This window comes from Tachypleus tridentatus, chromosome 7 (genome assembly GCF_004210375.1).
Source record: "Tachypleus tridentatus isolate NWPU-2018 chromosome 7, ASM421037v1, whole genome shotgun sequence".
Taxonomy (NCBI): domain Eukaryota; kingdom Metazoa; phylum Arthropoda; class Merostomata; order Xiphosura; family Limulidae; genus Tachypleus; species Tachypleus tridentatus.
In genome coordinates, this window is record NC_134831.1 from 193,583,665 (window position 1) to 193,594,565 (window position 10,901).

Sequence of the window (10,901 nt, forward strand, 5' to 3'; positions counted from 1 at the left end):
AGCTCTGCTCTGTCCACTCTCAACTTAGCATTCCCTTTCGCTTTCAAAAAGGCGGAGTTACAGAATGAAGGTTCACCAATCACATCTAGAAAAACCTTTTAATAAGCTTTCTACGCCCAATAAAAATGTTGATGGGTTCTTCGCCCTTGACGTTAATTCAATCCTCACTGTCCAAATTTTTGTTCATCAAATCTCATTATCGCCATTTAGCCTCCCTGTTTTTATTAAATCATGAGTAGGGTGAAAAGAACGAAATTTCTGAACCTCTGGCTCTATTTATCCCAGGTTTCTGTTTGGGGTGAAATAATTTCAAACCGAAATAACAACCTTTTATTTTCTAATGATCCTAAACTGGTTATTTCAATCTTTAATCTTGTAAACCAAGAGACATGTTATTATGTATGTACTTATACATACACATGTTTACATTTTTGCATAATTTTAACAAGACTCACCTGTTTCAACCATGAGTATGTTGGAAACATAGTATATTGAGCCAGGATAGTGTTAGTAATATAGTCTATTCAGCCAAGATAGTGATGATAATGTAGTCAATACAGTTCAAAATGATTTGATTACAATATTTCGTATCTGGCCTAAAGACAAGTTTCGTCCTGTGTGCTAGTGGTTAACGTTTATTTATCTGTTTCAAATAATTATTCACGAGGAATGTCAGACTCAAACGGAACAACTAACTACTAAACTTATGCGTATGGTCAGTCCTACGGAATGAAACAGTGAACCCTATCTGCTAAAATAACGACAGGTTAAAGCACTTGGGAGAAGGTGTTTTGAAGATGAATTACTGTTATAGAAAGAAAACTAAGTGGCACGTACTGGATAAATATAGGAAAAAGAAATATCAGCACTTTACGTTAACAGGTCTGAGGTAAGACTGTTAGAGATTCTGAATGGTTAAACCAAGGGAAGAGCGAGAGCCAGACACCGATAAAATGGATTGGAAATCAGAACTTTAACTGAACACTTTAGTGTAAAAGATAGAGAACAAAAAAAGAACCGCTGTGTCGACCTTAAAAATGAAGAAGACACTATGACTGATTGAACAGATGGTTACATCTAATTATGGTTCGGCATGGCCAAGGGTGTTAAGGCGTGCGACTCGTACTCTGAGGGTCGCGGGTTCGTATTCCCGTTGCGCCAAACATGCTCGCCCTTTCAGCCGTGGGGGCGTTATAATGTGACGGTCAATCCCACTATTAGTTGGTAAAAGAGTAGCCCAAGAGTTGGCAGTGGCTGGTGATGACTAGCTACCTTCCCTCTAGTCTTACACTACTAAATTAGGGACGGCTAGCACAGATAGCCCTCCAGCAGCTTTGTGCGAAATTCAAAAAACAAAAAACAAACATCTAATTACGTATTACAAATTTGTGTAGCATATTACGTCTGTAATAAAAACTATGTACTATAATTATATTAAAAACCTTTGATGTGCATAGTCATACCACGAGGTTAATCTTTAATTACAAACAGCTCAGTAGTGCCATAACTTACATAATCTAATTAAAAATTCTTTAATATGTGTCCCAAATTCTGTTAGTCATATATACTGAATATATCAATATTGATTAGTTTCTTCTTTTTATAATCACTTTTGTTTCTCTTCCGTCAATACAGTTTTCACAAACGTGTGACAGTGACTTTCTACAGTAACGAAGTCGGCTTGCAAGACGGTAGTCGAAGTTTTACGACAGTGTAGCCATTAACGTCGTCATCACTAGCCCTGATGAGGGGCAATGAAACAGTAGAAGCGTACATTTCCCCACGGCTTACAATTTACGGTTTGTCTTGATGATGTTATATTGGACTAACGCCGCCAACCTGTGGGAAAGTTTGCTTCTTTTGGGTCCTGATCAAATCCCAGAGATGTTATTTAAACGGTTCTCAGTCATTATCGGCTGTTAAACAAAAGGTCCTCTTTAGCCTGAAAACTGATCGACCCTAAGTGGAACACAACATTATCATTGTTAGGTAGGCCTACACTATTAAACTCAAGCCGCTCTTCATTCAACGAATGAACAGGTGAACACTGGACAGCCGCTGGTCTTGTGAGTACAGAAGTGCACCGGAGCTTTCGTGTTTGTGTAATTATCGGTCAGACTAGTAAGTTACCGATATGACAGTAATCTTGGTTGGTCCACAATAATTTGTTCAGTTGTTGCTGGTGGAAGAGACAGCACAATACAGTGAATATTATTTCTTATTGGTGGAAGAGACAGCACAATACAGTGAAGATTATTTCTTATTCGTGGAAGAGACAGCACAATATAGTGAAGATTATTTCTTATAGGTGGAAGAGACAGCAGAATTAAGTAGAGTGTTTAGTAAAAAATAGCTCTCAACTTAAACCAAATTATAAAAAAATATGATATAAAACTAGAAAACAGAAAACAATCTTAATTTTTTTCTCAGACTACATTAAAATTAATTAAACATTAATTATTCAAATTAATTAATTAATATATCCACAATAAACTTATTGTCTCCATACGATAAACGCATGATTAATTATTTAATATAAACACGATAAACGTGAATATATTTATTCAGTATATTCAGGGTACATGTGTAATTAATTATTCAATATATATCAGGTTATCCCATAAGTAATGTCCGAAAACTTAATACAGAAAGTGCATCATCATTTCTCTCTTTGTAGAAAGCCTTAATGACTAAAATATGTAGTAGGATATGTATAAAATGTTCAGACAAATAAGAGAAACTAAACCAACCACTTTTTGAGATCATTAATCAAATAATCCCTTATGAAGACAGATGTGTCGGAATAGCACATCAGGAATATAATGCTTTATGAGTTTAGTAAAGGCAATAGTGCAGCAGAAACTACACTAAACATTCGAGATGTTTATTGTGCAGAATCTATCAATGAACGAAAATGTCGAAGGTGGTTTCAAAAGCTCAGATCAGGTGACTACAGCTTAAGTGATGCGCCACGTTCAGGTCTTTCTGTTGAGTTTAATGATGAATTGCTGCTGGCTGCACTTGATGAAAGTTGAACTGTAACAGTTGAAGAACTAGCACAGAAGCTTAATTCAACCCATTCAACAGTTCACCGTCATCTGCAACAACTTGAAAATGTGCCAAAACTTAGAAAACGGGTCCCTCATGATTTGACAGAAGTTAACCTTAGAGCAAGAGTGGACATTTGCACTTCACCGCACTCTCGTGAACGTAACTCAACTTGTTTGGACAGGTTAATGACTGGAGATTTAAAACGGATATTTTATAAAAATGTTAAGCGCTGCAGACAATGACTCAGTGCAGGTAAACTGACTAAAGCACAGTCAAAAATGGACCTCCACCCTAGGAAAGTCTTGCTAAGCGTTTGGTGGGATACTGTTGGTGTGATCCACTTTGAGCTGCTGCCATTCAGTGTAACGATTACATCAGACTTCTATTGTCAACAGTCAGAGCACTTGAATGTTGCACTGAAAGAAAAAAGATCTGCTTTGATCAATCGTAAAGGTGTTGTGTTACGCCAGGATAATGCACGGTCCCATACAGCAAGGATCACATCTGCAAAGGTTGAAGAGCTAGACTGGGAAAATCTTTTACATCCTTCTTATTTTCCATGACCTTGCTCTGTTTTATTATCAGCTGTTCCAAAGTTTGCAGAACTATCTTGATGGAAAAGAGCGTGTAACACATGAAGATGGCAAAAATTACTCTCTATACGTTCTTCTCCTCCAAACCCCAAGAATTTTATAGAAGTGGCATTCAGAAGCTTGTGAATTGTTGGCAGGAAGTAATTACTAATAATGGAACATATACTATTGATTAAATAACATTAAAAGCGTTTGAAATCCTTTCTCTTTTTCTGAACTTAAAATCGGACATTACTTAAGGGATGACCTGATATATATACATACATGATAAACACGAGGTTAATTCTTCAAATATATCTATGATAAGCATTGAATTTATTTGTTTTATTATCACGCGTAAAATTTAAAACAGCTAACTGTACATAGTGTCCCTAATTTTGAGGCCTGGCATGGTCAGGTGGTTGGTGGTAGGTAGTGATGACTAGTTGACTTTTCTCTAGTCTTACACTGCAAAATTAGGAACGGCTAATGCAGAATGCCCTCGTGTACCTTTGCGTGAAAGTCAAAATTAACCAAACCCTAATTTTGAATTGATATAAAGATAGCCAACCGACCAACTACTGAGCTTCTCTGTAAGAGCAAACAGAAATTGGACTGTCGTTCTTATAGCGCTCACGCAGCTTCATATTTCGTAGCTTGTTTTTGTGACAACGGGCCGCAATTTATGAACCCTTAGAATCACAATCCAACTCAGTAATCATTTAACTTCTGTTCTCTTGAAAATGTATGGTTAATTATTAAACAAATCCATAGTATATGTAATCAGTGGTGGTCTTTTAAGATAGTAATACGTGGTCCAAGAAGCCCGGACTTTTTTATAAAGTAAAACACAGAATACAAAGAGACACTAAAACATTGAGTATAAATAAAGATAAAAATAAGGATGCAAGTATTATATTTAATTTACTTTTTGGATCAGTTGGATGGTGTGGAATACGTGTATTGTACAAAATGTTCAAGAAAGGTGTATAGAATATTTTCTTCCAAAACATTCTATCGATTTAAATCTGACCAAAGGTCTTTGAAGAAGCCCTTTTCTTCAGTACGACTGTCGAGCCTTCCATCCATCTCTATCCCATCAACAAACAACGCATGATATAAGTTGATTCCTGTCATTTCAAAATTTTGTTCTAACAGTCGTATCCTAAAATAAAGAAAAGTTGCTTTTGGTGGTAGTAAAAAAACAGTAGTCATTTGGATTTCTTACGGGTAATTTGTAAACAAGACTGACATGACTTGGCACTCAGTGTGTCATTAAACCTTATACATACAGATTTCAACAAACCTCTTATCCATGATACGTAAAGTGAAAATCTGATACTGTTGAACTCAAAATAAAGACTCAATGTATACTTGTCTTGTTGAATATATGTTATAACTAATTTACTAACAGAGGCGAATTCAAGATTTTGAAAGAAGGGGTGGTTTAAATGAATGGTTATCTGAGATTGTTTGGAGGTTGAGGAGAGGGTGCTGTCTCGTCTGATAAGTTTGAAGACTTTATAAGATGAAATCTCATAAGTCCACTATCCAACATTTTGAGTTGCTTTCGCCAAATATTCCCGTCTGCAGATTGGCAATAAAAAGTTTAAATGACCAATACTGCTATAATTAAGTGACCACGTCCTTAAGTGTTGGTAAAATCTTTGCAAGGGTTTCTGTGCATAAACATTTGAAAATGTTTTTCAATATGAAATCAATAACAATAATATAATATAGAATATCTTACATATGCAAACACTAAGTAAGTTTAATTCTACTCCTACTCTAATTAGCCCAGCATGGCCAGAGGGGTTAAGGAGTTCGACGCGTAATCTGATGATCGCGTGTTCGAATACCCGTCGCACTAAACATGCTCGCCCTCTAAACCGCGGGGGCGTTATTATGTTACAGTCAATCCCACTATTCGTTGGTAAAAGAGTAGCCCAAGAGTTGGCGGTAGGTGGTGCCGACTAACTGCTTTCTCTGCGCAAAATTCCGAAAAACAAAATAAACCTAATCAGTGATGAAGAGAAAACTCACTTGTAGAGAAAAATATATATGTAAAAACGGCTGGTTTGGGCTGAGAAAATTATTATTTAGAGGAGCGAACAACGTTTCGATCTTCTTCGGTCATCGTCAGGTTCACAAAGAAAGAAAGAGGTAACTGACATAACATCTCAGCACGCCCTGGCCCGGCATGGCCAAGCGTGTTAAGGCGTGCGATTCGTAATCCGAGGGTCGCGGGTTCGCATCCCCGTCGCACGAAACATGCTCGCCCTTTCAGCCGTGGGGGCGTTATAATGTGACGGTCAATCCCACTATTCGTTGGTAAAAGAGTAGCCCAAGAGTTGGCGGTGGGTGGTGATGACTAGCTGCCTTCCCTCTAGTCTTACACTGCTAAATTTGGGACGGCTAGCACAGATAGCCCTCGAGTAGCTTTGTGCGAAATTCAAAAAACAAACAAACAAACAGCACGCCCTCTACATTCCTACACTGAGTTACACAACCCCCTTCAAACATGTGGTCAGCTATCGGTCAGTTACCTCTTTCTTCCTTTGTGAACCTGACGATGACCGAAGAAGATCGAAACGTTTTTCGCTCCTCTACATAAAAATTTTCTCAACCCAAAACAGCCGTTTTTATATATATAAAATAAACCTACTTTAAAGTTACTTTTGTTATTAGTATTGATCAAAAGGTAATATATATAACATATTTACTTTCATTATATACTATTCATTATCATTATTCATTTGCCTTGTTAGCTTAATATCTGGATTTAAGACTAATCTAAGCGTCTGAAGCTATCCTAAATAATGCTAGCAGTAAAGGTACTCAACTCATGAATGAGTATATTCTAACCATTGCAAGTTTTTCTTTATGACGTAGTAAAAGCGGTATATTTATCTAACTCTTAATCATTGCTGAGCTAAGATTTTAGAATTTTTTATGTAGGTTACTTGCCTTTGTTAGAATTGTTAAATAACACTATAAATTCAAAAATTAAGATAGACTTTGGATGACAGTGTAACTGTAGATCGAGAATCAATTGGTGGACATTTTTCAATGGCCAAATAAAGTTACGTTAAACCTAATCATAAAGTTATTTGATATATTGTTCCAAATAAATTAAATACTTTTGTAATCTCAGAAAACCCGATATAATAACATCACTTGTAATAATCACCGTTTTAAAAAATCTAGAATCAAATTGGTGGACATTTTTCAATGGCCTAATAAAGTTACGTTAAATCTAACCATAAAGTTATTTGATATATTGTTCCAAATAAATTAAATACTTTTGTAATCTCAGGAAACCCGATATAATAACATCACTTGTGATAATCACCGTTTTAAAAAATCAGCTAAAGAACCGATATAGTTTAATGAAATCGAAAATTTAAAAGTGAAAAAAATAATACCACGAAAAATGGTTAATGATAAAATAAATGTTTTAATGTTCCAGAAGAAAGGCATCCAATAACAACACATTTATTTTAACATTAACCATTTTTTGTGGTTTAAGTTTCTCCACATTTTTGTTTTGGATTCCATGTATTCGATAGAATTTGTTTGTTATTTAACTACAAAACTTCACAAAGAACCACCTTTAAGTTAAAAACCCTCACATATGCTTCTGAGCTACAGGGTGTAGGAGATAATCTTTAGAGAAACAAGCTTTAACAGAGACAGTTTCCTGAACGATATAAACTTGAGATACGTATTTAATATAAACATTTACTCGACAGTTCAGTAGATATGTTAAGGTTGTTTTTTTTTTTTCTGTAGTTCTGCAGAATTATTTTCATTTTATTGTTAATGTTGTATTGTAAAGAAACCAACTGCTCTGTAACCTTGGTCGACGTATAATTTCAAGTACTCCTGAACTAGCATTTAACCGAAGATTGTGAATTTTTTGGTTTTGTTCTCTTCATGAAATCAAGTTATGAGTTTCATTTGTGCCCCATTAAGTTTTGTTTCTGTGCGTAGCCCATCTCATGTGCGGAAAGTTTCTAACGATCCCAGCGTTCCCACAGAATGCGTTGTTAAAATAATTGTTTTATTGGATAAAAAGTTTCAGAGGTCGACCAGGGGGAGATTACGTCCCTTGGGGTATAGAGAGTGACACTTAAACACGTCTTTCTTGTCAATAGGCCTAATTAAAGGTTGTTCTAGAGCTAAAGGGTTAATATACAAAATATTCGGTATGTAGAATAAAGAATAAAATAGTTTAATTATTGATGGGCTCATGTTCCTTAAGTACTTCAATAAGTGGTAATTTGCCCTCGTGAGTACCGAACTAAATAATTACAAAAAGTGTTAGATATAACACAAAATTAAAAAAAATAAGAAAAAATCAGGACCAATTAGGTATGAGTAGATGTACTTTCGCAGGTTCCTCTAAGGTGTTCTGTTTCAAGAGCAAATAAAATCGAAATTAAGAGAAGCAAATATATATTTTTTTTATTTCTTGCTTTTGAAGTTCTTATGTAATACTGTGTTGAAGCGTACAGAGTGCATAGTTCTTCTCGTGATTCATAGCATGCGCACGTTTTACTGACGTCACGACAGTACAAATTGCAGTGCTAAGCATCCTTTACGTGATGTGTTTTTAGTGTCTTCTGACTGACTGATAGATAACACACTACTGTGTAACGATGCAAGCAGATAAAACAAGTGACCCCTTGTCACTTTCATTTTTTTCAGAGTCATTTTCAAGGGGCCCGGCATGGGCCAAGTGGTTAAAGCACTCTACTCGTAATTTGAGGGTCGCGGATTCAAATTCCCGTCACACCAAACATGCTCCTCCTTTCAGCCTGTCAATCCCACTATTCGTTGGTAAAAGAGTAGTCCAAGAGTTGGCGGTGGGTGATGATGACTAACTGCCTTCCCTCTAGTCTTACACTGCTAAATTAGGGACAGCTAGCGCGAATAGCCCTAGTGTAGCTTTGCGCGAAATTAAAACAAACAAACAAACTTTTTCAGGGAAATAAGTTAAATAAATAATAGTTGGTCCGCAGAGTAAGGCGAATAAATTGTCTTTTAAATAATGTGTGATTAATAATTTATAGTATACATATATGTATGTGTGTGCGTGCGCGCGCGTGTATACCTTTCTTTCTGATTTGTGGGTGTTGAGGATGAAGTGAAGTCAATAGTGTACAAAATGAGGGCGATGAAATATACTTGAACGTGATAGTTAAATGATGAAACAATTATATTAACTTTTGTGTAACGCCAATCACGTTAAAATTATCAGTATGTTATTTATTAATTAAGTAGAGTACATAATTTAAGCGCTTCCTGTTTGGTTAGGCCATGATGTAAAGTATGTTAGTTTTGCAAGTGACGGAGGGATGACAAATTTCCGACATGCTGCTATCTGCAGTAACAAATATTTTTATATTTGTATGTTGAGTTTGGTTTGTTATGAATTTCGCGCAAAGCTACTCGAGAGCTATCTGAGCTAGCCGTCTCTAATTTAGAAGTGTAAAACTAGAGGGAAGGCAGCTAGTCATCACCAACAACTTCCAACTCTTTTACCAACAAATAGTGGTATTGACAGTCACCTTATAACGTCACCACAGCTGAAAAGACGAGCATGTTTAGTGCGACAGGAATTTGAACCTGCAACCTTCAGATTAAGAGTCAAGTGTTTTAACCACGTGGCAAACATGCCGGGCGCGTATGTTGAATGAAAATACAGTCGTAAAATTATTATAGTTTGGAATATTAAATTTGCATTTTATACAAAAAGCAAAAGCCTTATTTGAATACTGCATACTGTAAAGTGACAACTGATAAAATGTTGTTGATTTTTTTCCCCCTGAGTGGTTTATACTCTAAAATTCGAGGTTCCTTACCAATACTGGGCATAGCGAAGATAACAATTGTGTAGTTTTGCGCTTTAACAAAAGCAAACAAATCTTGAACTTTATGTAGAAAATTATAAAAATAGCTTGTTGTATAGGTGAAGAATATATCATATAAAGTTGTTTTATTCTGATAATATGAAATTAATATCAACAATTAAATTAAGCATGTAATAAATAAAATACAATTTTAAACAAGATGGAGGGCTTAGCACGATCTGGTGGTTAGGGTAGTCTATAAGTAGAACTATCATCGAATATGTTCATCCTTTCAACTGTGTGAGTGTTACAATTGGTGGCCAGTTTTAAATTTCATTAATAAAGAATATCCCAAGATACGGCAGTGGGTGATGGTAATCACCTTCCTTCTAGTCTGGAACTTCTAAATTGGAAAGAGCTGGAACTGATAACGTTCGAGTAATTTTATGTGAAATTCAATAAACAGATAAGCAAGATGACATTCTTTATATTGTATGTATGTATGTTTTCTTATAACAAAGCCACATCGGGCTACCTGCTCTCTTTATATTGTGTAGCGTGCAGGAAAAAAAACCCTATGGAAGACCGAAGTACTGCACCTCACCGGCTTAAACTGCACTCAAGGCTAATTTTCTTAAGTACCTAGTGTAAATGTATTTACTAATTTTTTTCCACCTGTGCTTTAGAGTTTTATGATTTTGTAGTACTTAGCAACATTTGATGCTTCTATTTTTTAAAGTTTGAAGGCACATGTATTATAACTTCATAACAACAATTATGATTTCTCTATGACTATTATTTAAAACATTTACATTTTGGATTATCTTATTATTTAGTGAAAATGAAAATCCCATCGCCCTACTTCACTCAAATTTGCATAGGTTGTGAAAAAGGTGGGTTAAGGCGTTCGACTCGTAATCCGAGGATCTCGGGTTCGAATCTCCGTCGCACAAAACATGTTCGTCTTTTCAGCCCGTGGGGGTTATAATGTTACGATCAATCTCACTGTTCGCTGGTAAAAGAGTAGTCCGAGAGTCGGTGGTGGGTGGTGATGACTAGCTGCCTTCCCTCTAGTCTTACACCGCTAACTTAGAGACAGCTAGCGCAGATAGCCTTTGAGCAGCTTTGCGCGAAATTCAAAACGAACTAACATTGTGCTAATGTTAGAAACCTCAATTATATTAAACATCTTTTTAAAGTTGTGAAGAAAATTTATACAAAATTTTCAAATTGCCGTTTAGAAATCTTTATATATCTAAATTATTAATATGAATTTATAATATTCGTAGTACCTTTAACCGACATTTTTTGTGCAGTCAAGTAGATATACTTTTATATTAACATAGAAAATTATAATCTTATGCAATATTTAGCGTTTTATCACTATTGGAGACGCTGTGATACGTGGCGTTGTTACGTAATC